The sequence below is a fragment of the Mustelus asterias genome, chromosome 7 (assembly GCF_964213995.1).
Source record: "Mustelus asterias chromosome 7, sMusAst1.hap1.1, whole genome shotgun sequence".
Taxonomy (NCBI): Eukaryota; Metazoa; Chordata; class Chondrichthyes; order Carcharhiniformes; family Triakidae; genus Mustelus; species Mustelus asterias.
Genome location: NC_135807.1, coordinates 46,201,549 through 46,225,994, shown reverse-complemented (window position 1 = coordinate 46,225,994; position 24,446 = coordinate 46,201,549). Strand labels below are relative to the sequence as shown.

The following is a 24,446-nucleotide window of genomic DNA, read 5'->3' as shown; positions in this document are numbered from 1 at the left end:
ATGATGATGATGTCAGTGCCATAGACACGAAAGAGGTTGGATATAATTTTGGAATCAATAGCTCTGTGTTGACATGGCATTTGCTCTTGACATGCATCACCGTTCTTCACAATGACTTCAATGCCATTGTTCATATATCAATCAAAGACTGTCTCTCGCTAGTCTTCTCATCAGATCTATGCCTGTGTGAGTGATGAAATTGTTGAAGAATATCAGGTTGCATAGATTCCAACTTAGCTCATCCCATTAAGGTCAAAATGATCTCATGTTTGTGGACATGCTGAATCGAATCCAGATTTTCTTCAATTATGGTTTCCCAGTTTCTGTAGAATGGAATCTTTTGATGTTTCTTCTTGTAGTTACTGGTATTTGCATTAAGCAAAATGCACCAGATAAATTACATTTTCCAGCAAATGTAATGTTACAGCTTGCTTGAAACTTTTTCTTTGTTCTTCTTTTAGGGGGTTTTAGTTCGGTCAGGCAGCATGGTCAGTGCAGGCTTAGAGGGCCGAAGAACCTGTTCCTGTGCTGTAATTTTCTTTGTTCTTTGTGCCAATTTTGCCATTACAATCTGGATATTTTGATGTTAGATCATGAACTTGGATATTCTGATGTTAGATCATGAGCTGAGATGTTAGGAACAGTTTCTGAGGTTGATTTGGTGTATTTTATCTGACTAATTCCATGGATTATCACTAGTGAGAGGTCACAGCATGCCAGTAGGCCTTCAATTGTTGGACCTTTAGTCCCGCAATTTATTTTAACTTATTTTACGCAGCATGTGGGTGTCGCTGGCTAGGCTAGCATTTAGTGCCTATTCCTATTTGCCCTTCAGAAGGAGGTGGCAAGCTGCCTTCTTGAACTGTTGTAGTCTCTGAGGTGTTGGTATATCCAGTGCTGTTAAAGAGGGAGTTCCAGGATTCTAACCCAGCAACAGTGAAGGAATGGGGATATATTTCCATGTCAGGATGGTGAATGACTTGGAGGGAAACTTCCAGGTGGTGGTGTTCCCAGGTATCTGCTGCTTTTGTCCTTTTAGATGGTACTAGTTGTGGGTTTGGAAGGTGCTTCATAAGGAACCTTGGTTAGTTTCTGTAGTACATATTGTACATACAGGTGACTTTGTTCATCACTGCTGGAGGGATTGAATGTTTGTAGAAACGGTAGCATTCAAGTAGGCCACTTTATTCTGCATGGAGAGAGATTTTTTGAGTCTTGTCTGAGTTGCACTCATCCAGGCAAGTGGAGAGTACTGACTTAATGCTTATAGAAATTGAACAGGCCTTGGGGGTCAGGAGATGAGTTACTCACCACAAGATTCTGAACCTTTGACCTGCTATGATTGCCACAGTATTTATATGGCTAGTCCAGTTCAGTTTCTGGTCAATGATAACCACCAGGATGTGGGTGGTGGGAGATTCAGTGATAGTTATGCCACTGATTGTCAAGGGGTGATGCTTAGATCCTCTGAGTTGGAGATGGTGATTGCCTGGCAAATGTTACTTGCCATTTGTCAGCCCAAGCCAGGATATTGTCCAGGTCTTAAGAACATAAGAACATAAGAAATAGGAGCAGAAGTAGGCCATCTAGCCCCTCGAGCCTGCCCCGCCATTCGACAAGATCATGGCTGATCTGAAGTGAATCAGTTCCACTTACCCGCCTGCTCCCCATATCCCTTAATTCCCTTATCGATCAGAAAACTATCTACCCGTGATTTAAACATATTCTACGAGGTAGCCTCTACCATTTCAATGGGCAGAGAATTCCAGAGATTCACTACCCTCTGAGAGAAGAAGTTCCCCCTCAACTCTGTTCTGAACCGGACCCCACTTATTTTGAGGCTGTGCCCTCTAGTTCTGGTTTCCCTTCCAAGTGGAAAGAATCTCTCTACCTCTACCCTATCCAGCCCCTTCATTATCTTATATGTCTCTATAAGATCACCCTCAGCCTTCTAAACTCCAACGAGTACAGACCCAATCTGTTCAATCTCTCCTCATAAGCTACACCCCTCATCTCCGGTATTAACCTGGTGAACCTTCTCTGCACTCCCTCCAAGGCCAATATATCCTTTCGCAAATAAGGGGACCAAAACTGCACACAGTACTCCAGTTGCGGCCTCACCAGTGCCTTGTATAGTTGCAGCAAGACCTCCCTGCTTTAATATTCTATCCCCCTCGCGATAAAGACCAACATTCCATCCGCCTTCTTGATCACCTGCTGCACCTGCAGACTGAGTTTTTGCGATTCGTGCACAAGGACCCCCAGGTCCCTCTGCACAGTAGCATGATGTAATTTTTCTCCATTTAAATAATATTCCAATTTACTATTATTTCTTCCAAAGTGAATAATCTCACATTTGCCAACGTTATATTCCATCTGCCAGATCCTCGCCCACTCACTCAGCCTATCCAAATCTCTCTGCAGACTTTCCACATCCTCCACGCAATTCGCTTTCCCATTTATCTTCGTGTCATCAGCAAACTTTGATACCCTACACTCAGTCCCCTCCTCCAGATCATCTATGTAAATGGTAAACAGTTGAGGCCCCAGCACCGATCCCTGCGGCACGCCACTGGTCACCAACTGTCAACCAGAAAAGCACCCATTTATTCCAACTCTCTGCTTACTGTTAGATAGCCAATCCCCAATCCACGCCAACACCTTACCCCCAACTCCATGTACCCCAATCTTCTGCAGCAACCTTTTGTGAGGCACCTTATCGAATGCCTTCTGGAAATCTAAAAACACCACATCCACCGGTTCCCCTCTGTCAACTGCACAAGTCACATCTTCATAAAATCCAGTAAATTCGTCAAACACGACTTTCCCTTCATGAATCCATGCTGCGTCTGCTTGATCGAACCATTCTTAGCCAGGTGCTCTGCTATTTCCTCTTTAATGATGGACTCCAGCATCTTCCCAACTACGGACGCTGAGCTAACCAGCCTATAGTTACCCACCTTTTGTCTACTTCCTTTTTTAAACAGCGGCGTAACAGTAGCTGTTTTCCAATCAGCCGGCACTACCCCAGAGTCCAGCGAATTTTGATAAATAACTACTAACGCATCTGCTATTACCTCAGCCATTTCTTTCAGTACCCTGGGATGCATTCCATCCGGGCCCGGGGACTTGTCTACCTTCAGTCCCATTAATCTACCAAGCACTACCTCTTTAGTAACAGTAATTGTATTAAGGACCTCACCTCTTGCTGCATTTGGACATGAAATGCTTCAATATCTGAGGAATCGTGAATAGTGTGAAACATTGTGCAGTGAGTGATCTGCAAACATTCCCAATTCTGACCTTGTAATCGAAGGAAGGTCATTAATGAAGCAGCTGAAGATGGTTGGGCCCAGTACACTACCCTGGGGAACTCCTGCAGAGATGTCCTGGAGTTGGGATGATTGACCTCCAACAATCACAACCATCTGCCTTTGTGCCAGGTATGACTCCAACCAGTGGAGGGCTTTCCCCCAATTCCAATTGACTCCAGTTTGTTTGGGCTCTTTAATACCATATTCAGTCAAATGATGCCTTGATGTCAAGGGCAGTTACTCTCATCTCACTAATTCAGCTCGTTTGTCTATTTTTGAACCAAGGTTGTAATGAGGTCAGGAGCTGAGTGACCCTGGCAGAACCCCAACTGAGTGACCGTGAGCATAGAGTCAGACAGTACAGAGAAGGCACTTCAGCCCATCAAGTCTGCACCAACAAAAACTTAAATAAATCTACACTAATCCCACTTTCTAGTACTTGGTCTATACCTTTGAACGTTACGACATTAAAAGGCACACAGATGCACACTTTCAAAGGTTGTGAGGTTTCCCACTCTCCTACTCTTCCAGGCAATGCATTCCAGACTCCCACCACCCTCTGGGTGAAAACATATTTCCTTAAATCCCCTCTAAACTGCCAAATCCATTTTTTTGTAGACCAACTTTTTCCTTTTCCATAACAAGCTTAAATCATACTCTGTTGTGGTCGCTATCTCTAAAATGCTTCCCCCAATACCACCTCGAATACCTTCCAGCTTCATTCTCTAGAATTAGATCCAGCCCTGTGTTGTCCCTTGTTGGACTTTACACAGATTATTGCTGACCAAGTGTTACTTGATAGCACTGTTGTTGACCCCTTCCATCATATTGCTGATGATTGAGAGTGGACTGATGGGATGGTAATTGGCTGGGTTAGATTTGTCCTGTTTCTTGTGGACAGAACATACCTGAGCAATTTTCCACATTGCTGGATAGATGCCAGTCTTGCAGCTGTACTAGAACAATTTGGCTCAGTGTGTTGCCAGTTCTGGAGCACAAGTCTTTCGAACTATTGCCGGAATATTGTCAGGGCTCATAACCTTTCCAGTATCTAAGTGCCTTCAGCCATTTTTTGATATCACATGGAGTGAATCAAATTGGCTGAAATCTGATGTTGGGAACCTCCGGAGGAGGCCGAGATGGATCATCTACTCTTTACTTCTGGCTGAAGATTGTTGCAAATGCTTCAGCCTTACCTTTTGCACAGATTTGCTGGGCACCTCAATCATTGAGAATGGGGATATTTGTGGAGCAATGTAGAACATCTGTGGCACCCAAGAGAATTAATTGTAACTTGCACTCCAGGGCTATGGAACCTACACATGGAATTTGTACGCTCAAAAGTTTCATAGCAGCAGGTTTCCCAATGGCCAAAGTGAAACTGGGGCTGGATCACATCACACATTTTCCTTAAAGTGAATGCATGCTGCTATTCCTGAAAGTCATACTACAATACCTATCAGACCACAGGTCAAGTAAAATTGATAACTAAATCATACATAATGTTGGGGGAGGTGAATGTAAATGGCCTGAGCTGAACTCAATCACAAAATCAGAACCTAGGCATTCGCCACATGTAACACCACTCTCTGTGGGCTTTACCAACTTTAAAGTAGCAGTAGAAATCTCACATCACTTCTATAATCTCAGCGACAAACTGTAGAAATCAACCAACCATTAACCCATGAGCAATGATACTTTTAAGTTGCGCTCTTTGAGCTGTCCTTCCTGCTACTGAATGCATGTTCAGTTGTAAAGCTTAAGAGAAAACGTTAGGTGGAGCACTGAGATTAGAAGTAGCATTAGTGACATCAAATCAGTGTTGTGCGCTTACTGACATCATAGTCTTCCTATTTTGGCAACTTTCCATATGTACTCCGAATGTACATGTGAACACACTCATCAAAATGGCATCTGATGAAGCCTGCACCAAAAATGTGTCCATACAGCGTGGATGCCCTTTTGTATCCAAAACGGCACCAATAGTGCCAAAAATAGGGTTTTATGAAACTGGTTTTTGCAGTCAAAAAATTGGAAGATTGGAATAACTTGCACCTCAATGCAATCCAGTAGCAGAAAACCAACAACTACAATGTAACAGATGAGTAGGAATACCTATTACAAAATACAAGTGTAAGCTTAATATGGACACAAAAGGTCACCATACACAAGACTTTATATATTACAATCTTAACTGTTCAATCTGAAGAGCTAAAGATTATTTCACTGGCTTCACTGGTAAAGATACTTGTTAACATTTTACATCCTCCAGATTTGCAAGTGGTCCCATTTACATTCCTGGCTCTGAGTCTGTTTTCCATAGTATTAGTTGTAAAACACCAAAGGACATTTCTTAGAATAAAGACATAACATAAATACAAGCTGTTGATGTTAAATAGTTTCCTTCTGTTTTTAAACAGAATAAACTTCATGTCAGTCTTTCAAATTGTAAGGTAAATATCACAGCAGTATTTTTGGGAGAAGTATAGAATATGGATTGCCCACACTTGCAAGAAACGTTTAGCTTTCAAAGTCTGGAACTGAGAAAAAAAACAGAATGCTTTACAACAACTTCTATTTATGCAGCAACTTTAATGTAATAAGATTGCACAAACTGCTTTGCAGGGGCTTTATAAATTAAACTAGACACTGAGCCGCAGAAGGTTATAGAAGGGCAGGTGGCTAAAAGCTTCATTGAAGAGAAAGGCTTTAAAGAGCATATTTAAAGAAAAAAAGAGGTAGCAAGACAGAGCAGTTTAGGAAAGGAACTGTAGAGTTCAGGGCCCGGGTAGCTGAAGCATGGTCACTAATGGTGGAGCAATTAAAATCAGGGATGCACAAGAAGCTAGAATTAGATGTTTGCAGAGGATTGTTAGGCTGGAGGAGACTATAGAAATAGAGGTTGAGATCCTGGAGGAAATTGAAAACAAGGATCAAAGTTTTAAAATCAGGGAATTACTTGACTAGAAACTAATATATATCAATGACTCATAGGAGGGATAGCGGAATAGAACTTGGTGCGAGGATGGAAATTGGCAGCAGAGCTTTGAATTACCTTAGGTTTTTGCAGGAGTCTAGCCAAGAATAGTCAAGACTAGAGATAACAAAGACATGAACCAAAGTTTCAGCAGCAGATGCGCTGAGGTGAAGAAAAAGTCAGGTAACATTACAGAGGTGGAAATAGATGATTTTAGTGATAACAAAAGAACAAAGAACAATACAGCACAGGAACAGGCCCTTCAGCCCTCCAAGCCTGCACCTGCATGTGTTCCTAACTAGACCATCCGTTTGTATCCCTCTATTCCCAGTCTGTTCATGTGGCTATCTAGATAAGTCTTAAATGATCCAAGCATGTCTGTCTCAACCACCTTGCTTGGTAGTGCATTCCAGGCCCCCACCACCCTCTGTGTAAAATACGTCCCCCGCATATCTGTATTGAACCTTGCCCCCTTACCTTGAACTTGTGTCCCCTTCTGTTTGTCATTTCTGACCTGGGAAAAAGCTTCAAACTGTTCACCCTATCTATGCCCTTCATAATTTTATAAACTTCTATTAGGTCACCCCTCAACCTCCGTCTTTCCAGGGAGAACAACCCTAGTTTACTCAATCTCTCCTCATAGCTAATACCCTCCATACCAGGCAACATCCTGGTAAACCTTTTCTGCACTCTCTCCAAAGCCTCCATGTCCTTCTGGTAGTGTGGCGACCAGAACTGGACACAGTATTCCAAATGTGGCCTAACCAACCTTCTATATAACTGCAACATCATATGCCAACTTTTATACTCTATGCCCCGTCCAATAAAGGCAAGCATGCCATATGCCTTCTTCACCACCTTTTCCACCTGTGCTGCCACTTTTAAGGATCTGTGGACTTGCACACCCAGATCCCTCTGTGCGTCTATACTCCTGATGGTTCTGCCATTTATTGTATAGCTCTCCCCTGCATTAGATCTACCAAAATACATCACTTCGCATATATCTGGATTAAATTCCATCTGCCATTTCTCCGCTCAATTTTCCAGCCTATCTATATCCTGCTGTATTCTCTGAGAATGTTCATCACTATCCGCAATTCCAGCAATCTTTGTGTTGTCCGCAAACTTACTAATCAGACCAGCTACATCTTCTTCCAAATCATTTATATATATCACAAACAGCAGAGGTCCCAATACAGAGCCCTGCGGAACACCACTAGTCACAGACCTCCAATCATAAAAAGACCCCTCCACTGCTACCCTCTGTCTTCTATGGCCAAGCCAGTTCTGTACCCATCTAGCGAGCTCACCTTTGATCCAGTGAGATTTAACCTTTTGCACCAGCCTGCCATGAGGGACCTTGTCAAATGCTTTACTAAAATCCATGTAGATGACATCCACGGCCCTTCCCTCGTCAATTATTTTTGTCACCTCCTCAAAAAACTCAACCAAATTTGTGAGGCATGACCTCCCTCGTACAAAACCATGTTGTCTATCGCTAATGAGACTATTCAGTTCTAAATGTGTATAGATCCTATCTCTAAGAATCTTCTCCAACAATTTATCTACCACGGACGTCAAGCTCACTGGCCTATAATTACCCGGGTTATCCTTGCTACCCTTCTTAAATAACGGGACCACATTTGCTATCCTCCAATCCTCTGGGACCTCACCTGCAAATATGAGACCAGAAGTTTATATCTGCACCGAATATAACACGAAAATTCTGAGCAGCTTGAGTTAGCATTAGACAGGTGCCAGAGGGATGAATCAACAACTGGAAAACAGCGAAACTTCAGCAGAAACTGAGGACAATGACTTTGGTCTTCCCAATTTTAATTCTGCTTATTTAGTAATAAATGTCAGTTAAACAATCCCATAATTTGGCAATCGTGGAGAAGTCAAGAGAGGTGGTATCAAGGTTGGGCTGAGTGTCATAAACGTACATATGAAAACTAACACTGCTTTCAGTTGATGTTCCCAAGAGGCAGCAGGCAGATAAGAAAGACAAGGGAGACTAAGGATATATCCTTGGAGGATGTCAGAGGGAGCAGCAAGAAAAGCCACTGCAAATGATACTTTGGCTCAATTAGATGGAAGATGGTAGAGAACTGTTGGAGGAGAATAGTGTGATCAACTGTGTCAACGATTGCACACAAGCCGAGAATATCAGGTAGTCTAATTTACCTTTATCGCAGTCACATAGGATGTAAGATGAGAGGATTGTCCTATAAAGAGAGGTTAAATAGTCTGAGAATTAGGAGTGACCTTTTTCAAACATATAAGATCATGAAGGGGCTTGACAGGATAGAAAGTGAGAAGTTTTCATTGGTGGGAGAGTTTTGGACAATGGGACAGCTACAAGATAAAGGGCCATTTAAAATTGAGGTGAATGAAACTTCTCGCAGAGGTTGGCAAATCTCTGGAATTCTCTGCCTCAAAGGGTGGTGGAGGCTGGATCATTAGAAGTATTCAAAGTGGAGGTGGATAAATATTTATAGATCAAGGAATACAGGGCCATGGGAAATAACATAGAAAAGGAGTTGAAGCCAGCACTGATCAGCCATGATCTTATTGAATGGCGGGGCAAGCTTGAAGGACTTGTTGGCCTACTCCTGCTTCTATTTCTTGTGTGTTCTTATGTCAACTTTGACTTTAATAAGACCCATTTCAGTATTCCAGCAAGAAAGAAATACAGATCTACATCTATAAAGCAAATTCACAACTACCAAATGTACCAAAGTGCTCCACAGCCAATGAAGTACTTCTGGAGTATAGTCACAATTTGTAAGAAATACGCCAGCCAATTTCCACACAGCGAGCACCCACAACATCAATATAATAAACAGATAATCTGTTTCTGCAATGTGAACTAAACAATAAATATTGGTCAGGATAATTCCCCTATTCAACTTTGGAACCTTTTAGATCCACAGGCCTTATTTTAACATCTCAACTGAAAGATGATACCTCTGGTTGTGCAACAACTACTCACAACTGCATTGGTATAAGCCTTGACTTTTGCATTTAAGTCTTGGACTGGGACTTGAGCCTGGAACCTTCTGACTCAGAGGCAAGAGCAGGAGAGGCACTGATTAGAGGGATTCAAAGATGCAGTTCAGGATGGACTGGATTATTTCCAGTACCATGTATAAGTGTGTATAGAAATAGAAAGATAAAGTAAATAAATGTGTGGCTGGAAAGATGGTGTAGGTGGGAGGGTTTTGAATGCCTGTGGCAATGGACCTACACAGCAGGAGATGGGGTCTGTATAGGCCAGAGAGTTGAACCTAAATATGGAGTTCCTTGAAGGGTGATTTGCCCATGCTATTTGGGAGGGTTTAAATTAACTTGGCAAGAGTGTAGAAATCAGTCGGTAATATCAGAGAAGAACGCCAAAGGGCACAGAATACTGGGATAGACAGATAGCACAAGAGTAGGAAAGAGTTATTAGGTATTCAAAGTATGGGAGAAAGTAATTGTAGAAGTGCTGCCAAACACTGACAACACGGATTTGTAACAAACAATACTTTATTCACTAACTGAGCAGCTACCCCATGCTTATGCTCTGCCTGCGCTCTTGTCATGTGATCCATTTTGCAGTTGTGTCATTGTGTCATCATGTGAACACACTGTCTACATCTTCCCCATGTAAGTTGGGACAACTGGTGGATTTGAGGTGGTAAGAAGTTTAACAACACCAGGTTAAAGTCCAACAGGTTTATTTGGTAGCAAAAGCCACACAAGTTTTCGGAGCTCCAAGCCCCTTCTTCAGGTGAGTGTGTGCGCGAACAGTAACTGTGTATGAACCCTTATACAACATACATATTGAACAGACTAACAATACATAATTTACATATGTTGAGACACGAATTAAGCTATTGCAGCTGATACATAGCCCATTACATCTCTCCTCCAGCATCACCACACCCCCAAACCACCCCCCCCCCCCCCCCCCCCCCAGCTCCCGATTTTATTGTTGTGCAACGTTGAGATTTGAGGGCCAGTTGCAGATGAGGTGGTGACATAGTCCTGGAATCTTGTGTTGAGTTTGACCCACAAGCATGTGGTTATGACAATTGGTTGTGCTGTAGTTTTTCTCGGTATGTCCTTGATATGGATAACCTGGGGCATTCTATCAGCGCACTCAGTGGGTGCAGGGCTCACTATGTATGCCTATGGAGGAGTCTGCATGTCCACTGTTATAGAGGGTCTGTGCTGTAGGCTAGATGACTAGAGTGCTGTGCATCTGCAGGTGCTGGATCTGATACCTGTACAAGGTGAAAACAGTTGTGATCACCGTCTGAGGTTACCACATAATAGGGCATGGCTGCATACCACTGTCAACTTGTCATGATCATGTGCAGTCTGGATCCTGACTATTTGACCAGGTGTTAGAAGGCAGAGTCTGAGGGCATTTTGATCATAGTACATTTTGCTTCTCAATCATCATTGCATAAGGGCATCATTCACATTGATTGCAAGTTTAGGTTGCAGCAGAGCTTCAGTAGTAAGAATTGTGCTGACAAGGCAGGCCCTGTTGTGGCAGATTTTGTAGGCTGAGTGCAGCATTGTAATTTGTATGTGAAGAGGCTGTTTTAAGATAATTATGAGTGGCTGATGATCAGTTCCAACAGTTGCAGGAGAACCATATATAAAGTAATGGAATTTCTGGCAGGTGAAGACTAGAGTTACTTTTTGATCGAGTCTCATTGTCAGGGAGGACCCTTGATGCAAAGGCTGTTAGTCTGCCATTCTGGATTCAGACTTGCCAAGTCTGTGCTGGAAGGTGTCTGCTGATCTAAGTATGGGTCCTTGAAAGTCAAAGTATTGTAGCACCAATGAGGCTGCTGAAGACCGCTGTGTGGCGTTCTTGCCAGCACTATTCGATGTCGTGGTGGAGGATCTGATTAAGAGATCCCATGACCTCACTCTTACAAGGAATGAAGTTAAAGATAATTTGTCATACCAAGGAAGTCCACAGGGATGGCCATCTGTTGTTTACCATTGTCTTGTCTGGATCTGGCTTTCCACCATCGGCTGAGAGTAAATTGCCTGCAAGATGATTCGAGTACAGGAGCAGGGAAATCTTGCTGCAGTTATGAAGAGCATTGATGAGATCACAACTGGAATATTGTTTGCAGTTTTGGTCTCCTTCTCTGAGGCAGGATGTTCTTGCTATGGAAGGAGTGCAGCAAAGGTTTATCAGACTGATTCCTGCACTGGCAGGACTGACATATGGGGAGAGATTGAGTCAGTTAGGATTATATTTGCCTGAATTTAGAAGAATGAAGGGGGAATCTCACAGAAACCTATAAAATTCTAACAGAACTAGACAGAGTTGGTGCAAGAAAGGCATTCCCGATGACAGGGTGTCCAGAACCCGGAGTCACAATCTGAGGATACAGACTAAACCATTTAGGACTATGAAGAGAAATTTCTTCACCTAGAGAGTGGTGAGCCTATGGAATTCTCTACTACAGAAAGCAGTTAAGGCCAAAACGTTGTTTGTTTTCAAGACGAAGTTAGATATAGCTCTTGGGACTAAAGAGTTCAAAGGGCATGGGGGGAGAAGGTGGAAGCAGGATACTAAGTTGGATGATCAGCCATTTGTTGTCTGATTTCAAGAAGAAATTAGATAAAGCTCTTGGGGCCAAAGGGATCAAGGGTTATGGGAGGAAGGGGCGATCAGGATATTGAATTCGATGATCAGCCATGATCAAAATGAGTGGTGGAGCAGACTTGAAGGGCCAAATGGCTTACTCCTGCTTCCAAGAACAAAGAACAATACAACACAGGAACAGGCCCTTTGGCCCTCCAAGCCCGCGCCACTCCCTGGTCCAAACTAGACCATTCTTTTATATCCCTCCATTCCCACTCCATTCATGTGGCTATCTAGATAAGTCTTAAACGTTCCCAGTGTGTCCGCCTCCACCACCTTGCCTGGCAGCGCATTCCAGGTCCCCACCACCCTCTGTGTAAAATACATCCTTCTGATATCCGTGTTAAACCTCCCCCCCCCCTCACCTTGAACCTATGACCCCTCGTGAACGTCACCACTGACCTGGGAAAAAGTTTCCCACTGTTCACCCTATCTATGCCTTTCATAATTTTATACACCTCTATTAGGTCACCCCTCGTCCTCCGTCTTTCCAGTGAGAACAACCCCAGTTTACCCAATCTCTCCTCATAACTAAGCCCTTCCATACCAGGCAACAGCCTGGTAAACCTCCTCTGCACTCTCTCTAAAGCCTCTACGTCCTTCTGGTAGTGTGGCGACCAGAACTGGACACAGTATTCCAAATGCGGCCGAACCAACGTTCTATACAACTGCAACATCAGACCCCAACTTTTATACTCTATGCCCCGTCCTATAAAGGCAAGCATGCCATATGCCTTATTCACTACCTTCTCCACCTGTGATGTCACCTTCAAGGATCTGTGGACTTGCACACCCAGGTCCCTCTGCGTATCTACACCCTTTATGGTTCTGCCATTTATCGTATAGCTCCCCCCTACGTTAGTTCTACCAAAATGCATCACTTCGCATTTATCAGGATTGAACTCCATCTGCCATTTCTTTGCCCAAATTTCCAGCCTATCTATATCCTTCTGTAGCCTCTGACAATGTTCCTCACTGTCTGCAAGTCCAGCCATTTTCGTGTCGTCCGTAAACTTACTGATCACCCCACTTACACCTTCTTCCAGATCGTTTATATAAATCACAAACAACAGAGGTCCCAGTACAGAGCCCTGCGGAACACCACTAGTCACAGGCATCCAGCCGGAAAAAGACCCTTCCACTACCACCCTCTGTCTTCTGTGACCAAGCCAGTTCTCCACCCATCTAGCCACCTCCCCCTTTATCCCATGAGATCCTACCTTTTGCACCAACCATGAGGGACTTTGTCAAATGCTTTACTAAAGTCCATATAGACGACATCCACGGCCCTTCCCTCGTCAACCATTCTAGTCACTTCTTCAAAAAACTCCACCAGGTTAGTGAGGCATGACCTCCCTCTCACAAAACCATGCTGACTATCGTTAATGAGTTTATTCCTTTCTAAATGCGCATACATCCTATCTCTAAGAATCCTCTCCAACAACTACCACGGACGTCAAGCTCACCGGCCTATAATTTCCCGGGTTATCCTTCCTACCCTTCTTAAATAACGGGACCACATTAGCTATCCTCCAATCTAGTTTCTATGTTACCTGCAATTCACATCTAGGATGCTGAAAACCTTAGCATTTGGCATGTTGCTATCACCTGTTCCAATGTTTTCATAGGGTGATGAGGTTTGAGCAGAACCTTGTTCAAATGGACTGGGTCAGTGCCATTTTTCTTTACTTCAACCACCACTAAGGATACCTATTCTGTGGCCTCGTCTAGTTGTTGTTACACCTAGTTTGTCATCCAATGCAGCTCATTGACTACTTTCTGCTTCATTGCTATTGGTACTCTTGGTCGTACTGAGTTATCTAATCTCATATGGTATACTACTGTTAGCTTACCAATGCCATCACAGTTGAAGAGGTATTTATACTCTCTCATTTCTGGGGCCTTATGTTGTAAAGCATACACTTCTGGACCAAGTTGCATGAACTCCAGTATATGTCCCGAGTGGCCTTATGTTATGGTCAACAATATGAAACTTGAAATTACCCTGTGTGCAATGGAGAGTGGCCCCACCTTCAGTGCGGATGGTTTGTCTACCATAAGCCTTGGGGTTCACCTGGGTACTGGGGTATGGTGCTGCATATGTGTCTAGTCCCATAGCATTCGGCTGGGCAATATGTTATACTTTGCTCCAGTATCAATCTTTACCTTCATGCTTGCTTTGCTGCAAATCACATTCAGGGTGGTGAAGATCTCACCCTTTTCCGTGAGGTGTAGGCATGATCACATTATTGAAGGCTCAATGGTTTTGCTGTTTTGGCTAAGCTCCAGTTTATTCACCTTGTTGACACTCCTACCCTTGGAGGGCTGACCGGCTAAATGTGGCTGGTGGGGGTTTCGATCTGCAGTATTTGCAAAATTATTCCAGTTGCTACATTTATTGCAGCATTTACCATACATGAAACATGCTGTTTTGAGGGTGATGGTTATCACAGTTGGGAAACTGGTGTGATGACAATAATCTCTCCCTAAATGTCAACAAAACGAAGGAGATGATCATCGACTTCAGAAAGCCCCTGTTTACATCAACAGGGACGAAGTAGAAATGGTGGAGGACTTCAAGTTTCTAGGTTTCCAGATCACCAACCTGTCCTGGTCCCTCCTTGCCGACGCTATATTTAAGAAAGCTCACCAATGCCTCTACTTTCCCAGGAGGCTAAAGAAATTATGATTCTCACCAACCATTATAGTTACACCATAGAAAGCATTCTTTCTGGCTGTATCACAGCTTGGTATGGTTTCTGCTCTGTCCAAGACTGCAAGAAACTATAAAAGGTCATGAATGAAGCCCAGTCCATTACACAAACTAACCTCCCATCCATTGACTGTCTACACTTCCCGCTGCCTTGGAAAAGCAGCCAGCATAATCAAGGACCCCACGTATCCCGAACATACACTCTTCCACCTTCTTCCATCAGGAAAAAAGTACAAAAATCTGAGGTCACGTACCAACCAACTCAAGAACATATTCTTCCCTGCTCCCATCAGACTTTTGAATGGACCTACCTTGCATTAAGTTGATCTTTCTCTACACCCTAGCTATGGCTGTAACACTACATTCTGCACCCTCTCCTTTCCTTCTGTATGTATGTATGCTACGCTTTGTTTGTATAGCGCACAGGAAACAATACTTTTCATTGTATACTAATACATAGAAACCCTACAGTACAGAAAGAGGCCATTCGGCCCATCGAGTCTACACCGACCACAATCCCACCCAGGCCCTACCCCCATATCCCTACATATTTTACCCGCTAATCCCGCTAATCTACGCATCCCAGGACACTAAGGGGCAATTTTACCATGGCCAATCAACCTAACCCGCACATCTTTGGACTGTGGGAGGAAACCAGAGCACCCGGAGGAAACCCACGCAGACACGAGGAGAATGTGCAAACTCCACACAGACAGTGACCCAAGCCGGGAATCGAACCCAGGTCCCTGGAGCTGTGAAGCAGCAGTGCTAACCACTGTGCTACCGTGCCGCCCCGTGTGATAATACGTGTGACAATAATTAATCAAACAGGTTTATTTGGAAGCACGAGCTTTCGGAGCGTTGCCCCTTCATCAGGTGAGTCCTGGGGCAATGCTCCAAAAGCTCGTGCTACCAAATAAACCTGTTGGACTTTAACCTGGTGTTGTGAGATGACTTACTGTGCCTACCCCAGTCCAACACCGACAACTCCACATCAATAATAAATCAAATTAAGGGTGTGCCCGCTATCGTACAAAACTTCTGTTTCTCACCTAAACTCCCTGCTACATTTTTTTGACTGTTCATTTCATATGCAGATGCTAATGGCTGTTAGTAGTGTTAAGTCTTTCCCTTGCAGCAGCTTCTCATAGACAAGATTGCTGTGGATCCCACAGGCTATTCAATTCCTGACTAACTCATCTATAAGGGTGTCAAATGCTCATTTCTTCACCGAGTTTTCAAGATTGTCACGCAAGATTGTATTGATTCATTTGCTCTCTGGTTTGTTGAATTAAACACGTGCCTGTCAAGAATTATACTTTTTACCAGAAAACAAATATTCTCAATCTTTTTTGGAATTATTTCAGGATCCTCTTTCTCCTCCTCCATTTGGAAAATATCAGTCTCAGAGCCCAATAAGTTTAGTAAGTTGTGAGCTTGTATCTTTTTTGAGTTGTCATAATGCAATTATGCCACTCCTTCTCAAACTTTTCCCAACTGTCTGCAATGTTTTTGTCGAAAATGATCAAGTTGATGCAGCAAAATCCTTATACCATGCTGCCAACTCATAATATCATGTAGAAGTTTTTGGTTCTGGGTTCCCAAACACTGACAACAAGGGCTTTATTCACCAGCTGAGTAAGCTACTCCATGTTTGTGCTCTATCTGTTCTCTGGGGAGAACTCCCACATTCCCAACATGTGATCCTTTTTATAGATGCATTATCATGTGACCACTCAGTCTATAGTAATGAAGTCTAAATCAGAGTTATTGTACATGTATGCAAATGCACAGAGTGCACAAAATAGGATGGGTGAGTTACAGGTGCAGATTGCCATGTGGAAATCTGATGATGTACCTATAACTGGGACCGAAATAATTAGTGAGCATTCTATTATAATTTTCAGGTAGGCTATGGAAAAGTACAAAAACCATTTCAGAGTAAGAATAATTACTTGGTGGAAAGCCAACTTCAAATGGGGCAAGAATAGATATGAACCAGATAAATTGGGATCAACGGTTGGTGGGAAAAACAGTAACTAACAATAGGCTACTTTTAAAGAAGGATAGTTCAGGTACAGTTCAGAAGTGATGTGAAAAAGCACAGAAGCAAAGAGAGAGTACAAAACAGTGACTGACAGATCATAAGACATAGGAGCAGAAATAGGCTATTCAGCCCATTGAATCTGCTCCACCATTTAATGAGATCGTAACTGATCACCTAACAAAGGAGAATTCAAAAGTCTTCAATAGGCATATAAATAGTAAGAGGGTGGTGAAAGGGGGAATGTGTCCAACTAGGGACCAAAAAGGGGATTTATGCATGGAAGCAGGGCGCATAGGTGAGGTATTAAATGAATACATTGCATCTGTCTTTATCATGGAAGATGATGCTTAAAGGTCATTGTGCAAGAGGAGGTAATTGTGACATGATACACAATTGATAAGGAAGAGGCATTGGATAGGTTTAAAGTTGATAAGTCACTTGGATCAGATGAGTTGCAACCAAGAATACTGAGGGAAATAAGAGTGATTATTGTAGAGGCGTGGACATAATTTTCCGGTCTTCCTTAGATTTGGGACATTGTCAAAGGACTGAAGAATTGCAAATATTAAACCTTTGTTCAAAAAAGTGTATCAAGATAAGCACAACAATGACAAGGCAGTCAATTAACAGTGGGAAGACTTCGAGAAAGAATAATTCAGGACAAAGGTAATAGTCATGTAGCAAATGTGGACTAATTAAGGAAAGCCAAAATAGATTTGTTAAAATCAAATTATATTCAACTAACCTGCTAGAGTTGTTTGAAGAGGGAACAGAGGATTGAGGTAATTAATGCTGTTGATATGATGCACATAGAGTCATAGAAGGTTTACAGCATGGAAATAGGCCCTTCGACACAACTTGCCCATGCCACCCTTTTTTTCAAATGACTAAGTTAGCCTCAATTGCCCACATTTGGCCCATATCCCTCGATAACCATCTTACCCATGTAACTGTCTAAACACTTTTTAAAAGACAAAATTGTACCCGCCTCTACTACTACCCCTGGCAGCTTGTTCCAGACACTCACCACCCTCTGTGTGAAAAAAATTGCCCCTCTGGGCCCTTTTGTATCTCTCCCTTCTCACCTTAAACTATGCCCTCTAGTATTAGACTCCCCTACCTTTGGGAAAGAATGTTGACTATCTACCTTATCTATGCCCCTCATTATTTTATAGGCCTCTATAAGATCACCCCTAAGCCTCCTACATTCCAAAGAAAAAAGGCCCAGTCTACAGCCTCTCCTTATAACTCAAACCATCAGTTCCTGGCAGCATCCTAGTAAATCTATTCTGCACTCTTTCTAGTTTAATAATATTCATTTTATAATAGGGTGACCAAAACTGTACACAGTATTCCAAGTGTGGCCTTACCAATGTCTTGTACAACTTCGACAAGACGTCCCAACTCCTGTGTCCATTGTTCTGACCAATGAAACCAAGCATGCCGAATGCCTTCTTCACCACCCTGTCCACCTGTGACTTCACTTTCAATGAGCTATGACCATGTGCCCCTAGAACTCTTTGTTCTATAACTCTTCCCAACACCCTACCATTAACTGAGTAAGTCCTGCCCTGGTTCGATCAACCAAAATGCATCATCTTGCATTTATCGAAATTAAACTCCATCTGCCATTCGTCAGCCCACTGGCCCAATTGATCAAGATCCTGTTGCAATCTGAGATAACCTTCTTCACTGTCTACTATGCCACCAATCTTGGTGTCATCTGCAAATTTACTAACCATGCCTTCTAAATTCTCATCCAAATCATTAATATAAATGACAAATAACAGTAGACCCAACACCGATCCTTGAGGCACACAGCTGGTCACAGGCTTCCAGTTTGAACAGGCCTCCAGTTTGGACTTCCTGAAGGCATCTGATACAGTTCCACACAACAGACTTGTGAGCAAATTTATAGCTCATGGAATAAAGAGACAGTAGCAACATGGATAACAAATTGGTTAAGTGACGAGAAACATGGGGTCATGATTAATGGATTTTTTTGGACTGGTGGAATGTTTGTAGTAGATTTCCCATGCAGGGGTCTGTGTTGGAATACTTGCTCTTCTTGATATATATTAATGACCTAGACCTTGGTATACAGGGCATAATTTCAAAATTTATTGACGATCCATCAATTGAAAGCAATATGAACTGTGAGGAGAATAGGGTAGAACTTCAAAAAGACATAAACAAGTTGGTGGAATTTTGTGGACAAATGGTAGATGGAAGTTCAATGCAGAGAAGTGTGAAGTGATTCATTTTGGTGGGAAGAACTTGGAAAGAAAATATTTGATTTCATTTATTGTCACATATTTTAACATAGTGAAAAGTATTGTTTCTAGCGCACTATACAGACAAAGCATACCGTTCATAGAGAAGGAAACAAGTGAGTGCAGAACATAGTGTTATAGTCATAGCTAGGGTGCAGAGAAAGATCAACTTAATGCAAGGTAAGTCCATTCAAAAGTCTGACAGCATCAGGGAAGAAGCTGTTCTTGAGTTGGTTGGTACGTGACCTCAGACTTTTGTATCTTTTTCCCAATGGAAGAAGGTGGAAGAGAGAATGTCCGGGGTGTGTGGGGTCCTTAATTATGCTGGCTGCTTTGCTGAGGTAGCGGGATGTGTAGACAGAGTCAATGGATGAGAGGCTGACTTGCGTGATGGATTGGGCTACATTCACGACCTTTTGTAGTTCCTTGCGGTCTTGGACAGAGCAGGAGCCATACCAAGCTGTGATACAACCAGAAAGAATGCTTTCTATGGTGCATCTGTAAAAGTTGGTGAGAGTCATAGCTGACATGCCAAATTTCCTTAGTCTTCTGAGAAAGTAGAGGCGTTGGTGGGCTTTCTTAACTATAGTGTCGGCATGGGGGGACCAGGACAGGTTGGTGGTGACCTGGACACCTAAAAACTTGCACCTCTTGACCCTTTCTACTTCGTCCCCATTAATGTAGACAGGGGCATGTTCTCCTTTATGCTTCCTGAAGTCGATGACAATCTCCTTCGTTTTGTTGACATTGAGGGAGAGATTATTGTTGCCACACCAGTTCACCAGATTCTCTATCTCATTCCTGTATTCTTTCTCGTCATTGTTTGAGATCCGACCCACTAAGGTGGTGTCGTCAGCAAACCTGAAAATCGAATTGGAGGGGAATTTGGCCACACAGTCATAGGTGTATAAGGAGTATAATAGAGGGCTGAGAACACAGCCTTGTGGGACAACAAGGATGAGGATGATCATGGAGGAGGTATTGTTGCCTATCCTTACTGATTTGTGGTCTGTGAGTTAGGAAGTTCAGGATCCAGTCACAAAAGGAGGTGCCGAGGCCCAGGCCACAGAGTTTGGAGATGAGTTTCATAGGAATAATGGTGTTGAAGGCCGAGCTGTAGTCAATAAATAAGAGTCGGACATAGTGTAAAAATTATGTATAAAATTAAATATAATGTATAAAATAATGGATACATTTCGAAGGGGAATGCAAGAGTCAAAGGACCTGGGTGTATATATGCTAAGCCATTGAAGGCGGCAGGACTGGTTGGGAAAGTGGTTAACAAAGCAAACAGCAGTCTAGGATTTATTCATGGGGCATAGAGTAAAAGAGCAAGGAATTGTATTAATCTTGTCTAAAACAATGGTTCAGCCACTTTGGAGTATTGTGTCTATTCTGGCACTGCACTTTCAAGAGAGAGCACAGAAGATTAGGGATGAGGCATTGCAATCGTATAGATAGATTGGAAGAGTCGGGACTGTTTCCTTGGAGAAGAGAAGGTTGAGAGGAGATTTGATAGAGGCATTCAAAATGATGAGGGGTATGGTCAGAGTAGATAGGGAAAACCTGTTCCCATTGGTGAAGGACGTGGCGGCACAGACTCAGTAAATTGGCAAAAGAAGCAATGGAGACACAAGGAAAAATTTTTTCACTTAGCAAGTGGTTATGATCTGGAATGAGCTGCTTGATGGTCATGATGTGGAGATGCTGGCGTTGGACTGGGGTAGGCACAGTAAGAAGTCTCACAACACCATGTTAAAGTCCAACAGGCTTATTTGGTAGCTCGAGCTTTCGGAGCACTGCTCCTTCATCAGTTGAGTGCGAGTTGGGTTCACAAACAGGGCATATGTTGACACGAACTCAATTACAAAATAATGGATGGAATGCGAGTCTTAACAGGTAATCAACTCTTTACAGGTACAGACAATGCGAGTGGAGAGGGGTTTAAGCACAGATTAAAGAGGCGTGAATTGTCTCAAGCCAGGACAGTTAGTGAGATTTTTGCAAGCCCAGGCAAGTCGTGGCGGTTATAGTGTGACATGAACCCAAGATCCCAGTTGAGGCCGCCATCATGTGTGCGGAACGTGGCTATCAGTTTCTGCTCGGTAATTCTGCGTTGTCACGTGCCTTGAAGGCCGCCTTGGAGAACGCTTACCTGAAGATCAGAACCTGAGTGCCCTTGACTGCTGAAGTGTTCCCCAACAGGAAGGGAACACTCCTGCCTGGTGATTGTCGAGCGGTGTCCATTCATCCGTTGTCGTAGCGTCTGCATGGTCTCGCCAATGTACCATGCCTCGGGACATCCTTTCCTGCAGCATATCAGGTAGACAACGTTGTCCGGCCGGATCATCGACACAGATACCATCATCTCACGTGAGAACACCATCCACCGGGTACACCATGCATTTTCTTGCGACTCGACCAACGTTGTCTACCTGATATGCTGCAGAAAAGGATGTCTCGAGACATGGTACATTGGCGAGACCATGCAGATGCTACGACAACGGATGAATGAACACCGCTCGACAATCGCCAGGCAGGAGTGTTCCCTTCCCGTCAGGGAACACTTCAGCAGTCACATGCATTCAGCCTCTGATCTTCGGGTAAGCGTTCTCCAAGGCAGCCTTCACGACACACGACAACGCAGAGTCGCTGAGCAGAGACTGATAGCCAAGTTCCGCACACATGAGGACGGCCTCAACCAGGATCTTGGGTTCATGTCACACTCTCTGTAACCCCCACTACTTGCCTGGGCTTGCAAAATCTCACTGTCCTGGCTTGAGACAATTCACACCTTTTTAACCTGTGATTAAATCCCTCTCCGCTCGCATTGTCTGTACCTGTGAGGATTTGATTACCTGTTAAGACTCACATTCCATCCATTATCTTGTAATTGTGTCTATATATGTCCTGTTTGTGAACCCAACTCCCACTCACCTGATGAAGGAGCAGCGCTCCGAAAGCTTGTGCTACCAAATAAACCTGTTTAGGCGGACTGGGCTGGCGCAGCGGGTTAGAGCTGCTGTCTCACCAGCCCCAGGGAGCCGGGTTCGATTCCCGGCTCGGGTCATTGTTTGTGTGGGGTCTGCACGTCCTCCCCGTTTCTGGAAGAGGTCCAAAAATAAATCAAATATTTTATCGCTTCTCGGCCTTTTGGCTAAGATCAAGTGTAGTATGGAGAGGATGCTGCACTTGGTTGAGGTCATTGGGTTACATTGAGGCTTCATATGTTTCATATGAAGCAATTTTTAAAAGCGGCATCTCGGCCTTTTGGCTAAGATGCAAATGAGCCCAAGTCTTGGAGGAGGAACCTCCCCCTTCTCCAATCAGCTTGGCTCATGTAGATCGGGCCCAGGACAGGGTGGTTTGGTCGCTTACCCTGTCTTGTCAGCCTGGATCGGAAATGTCTCAACTTGTTGAGACTCTGAATTGGATTTGATTTGATTGAATTGGAAAAGTATAAAAAAAATAAAAATAAACCTGTTGGACTTTAACCTGGTATTGTGAGACTTCTTACTGCTTGATAATGTGATGGAGGTAGGTCCAATCAAAGCATTCAAGAGGGATTTGGATTTTTATCTGAAAGAGTGTACAGGGTTATAGGGAGAAGGTAGAAGGTACTCATTAGGAGAGCCAGCAAAAACGCGACGGTCCAAATGTCATCCTTCTGTGCTGAAACAGATTCCGTGAATAATGTTTACAGAAGGACTTTGGAGAGGAAATAGTGGTTGGAGAAGGGATGGTAGTTTGCAAAAATGGTGGGATTAAGGGTAATTTTATTAAAGAGAAGATGATAATGGCAGATTCAAAGGAGAGGAGCATAGCACCTATAACAAGTGATCTCTCAATAGAATCAGTTTATATGGGGCCATAATGGTAAGCTTAGTTCAGCTGAAATAGGATCAGGAGCAAGAGTTGGGTTTCATGGACGATGTGCGTTTGAAGAAGGCATGGAGGGTGATAGGGAAACTGGGGAAAGATGTGAGTTTAGGGCTATGACTGGGGGAACTAAAGAAAATTTGGCTTGGTGGGCTAGTGCGAGAAGGGAAGTGGTAGAAGCAGCTAATTGTCACCAAGATTGAGACCATCCAAAGAGGTCTATGGGTTCCTTCCATTTATTGTTGGAAGAGAAGGTAGAGGAGGAATGGACAGGGTTTTAAGAATATGGTTTGCAGTAAAGAAAAAAAGTCAGGGGTTATCTATGCATTCTGGGATGAATCGAAAATAGTGAGCAGTTTTAGCAGATGAGAGCAGGACCCCACAATTACTCTAGATGCTGGAAATCTGAAATAGAACCAGAAAATGCTGGAAATAATCATCAGTTCAAGCAGTATCTGTGGAGAAAGGCAGAGTTAAGCTTTGGTTATGATGACATTTCATCAGAACTGAGAAAAGATAGAAATTTTGAGCAAGTGGGGGGGCCGGGGGGGTGAAGAGAAAGAACAAATGGGAAGCTCTATTATAGGGTGGAGAATAGGAGAGATTAAATGACAGAAGGTTTTATGGTAATGGGTAAAGTAAAGAAACAAAAGATATGCCAACATTCACACCCCATCTCAATACATCTTTTATTTCTTTATCCATTACCACAAAATCTTGTTATTTCTTTCCCAAACTCATTCAATCGTGTTTTCTATTGTTGAGCCAGATGTGGCAGTGAATGGTGAAACCAGTTGTCTGATATATCCTTTCAAGACTGATACTTTGGATTTGTGTTAGCAGAGATGAGGGCTGTACAAGAGGCAATGGCCAGGGCAAGAGACAGTAATGATTTTGTTGGGGACTAGAACATCAAAAGGTGGAAGTGTGGTTGAACAAATAAGTAGCTGCATAGACATTGAGGTTACTTTACTCCGTTCATTTGTTGAAAACGACAAGACTTTCCACCCACCAGAGAAACTAAAATACTGTCACTCATGGTCCTTTATAATATCCATCAGCTCTAAACCATTAAAGAAAAATTAACTCTTTTGGACAAGAAATGGGATCATAGAAAAGCATCTTACAAATGGAATTGATCATACCCAGTTCTCTTCACTCCATGAAACTTCATTTTGATGCAAAACCGGTGGTAGGTAATCAATACATACAGCAGAATCTAATGGAAAGGTAAATTAAAAAAACAGATTATTGATAGACAATTCTCTACCCTTTCATGAGTTTTCTCATTTCCATGTAAAATATCCGTTGAGGAATTGTTGGAAGAACTGAAAATCTAAATTTTTACAAGATTAGGCTCCAACATTTTCAGCATTCATGGTAACATCACAAATTTAACATCTGCATAACTAAAAATATACATATCTATTTGTACAAGCAATCTGGTGAATCAGCAAGGGATTTCCAGATTTGTGTTGATTTCAAAGGGATTTGGGACAGAGATAGCAAGCAGGAAGCAGTGAACAGGGGGAAACGAGGACATAAGGATAGGCGGTGGGCTGAAGGAAAGGAGGGGTTTGT

The 24,446-nt window shown here is 43.0% G+C and overlaps 1 pseudogene; it reads left to right on the top strand.

Moving 5' to 3' along the window:
- Positions 1–22,123: 22,123 nt before the first annotated feature.
- On the top strand, positions 22,124–22,333 carry LOC144496185 (U2 spliceosomal RNA; annotated as a pseudogene).
- Positions 22,334–24,446: the final 2,113 nt, after the last annotated feature.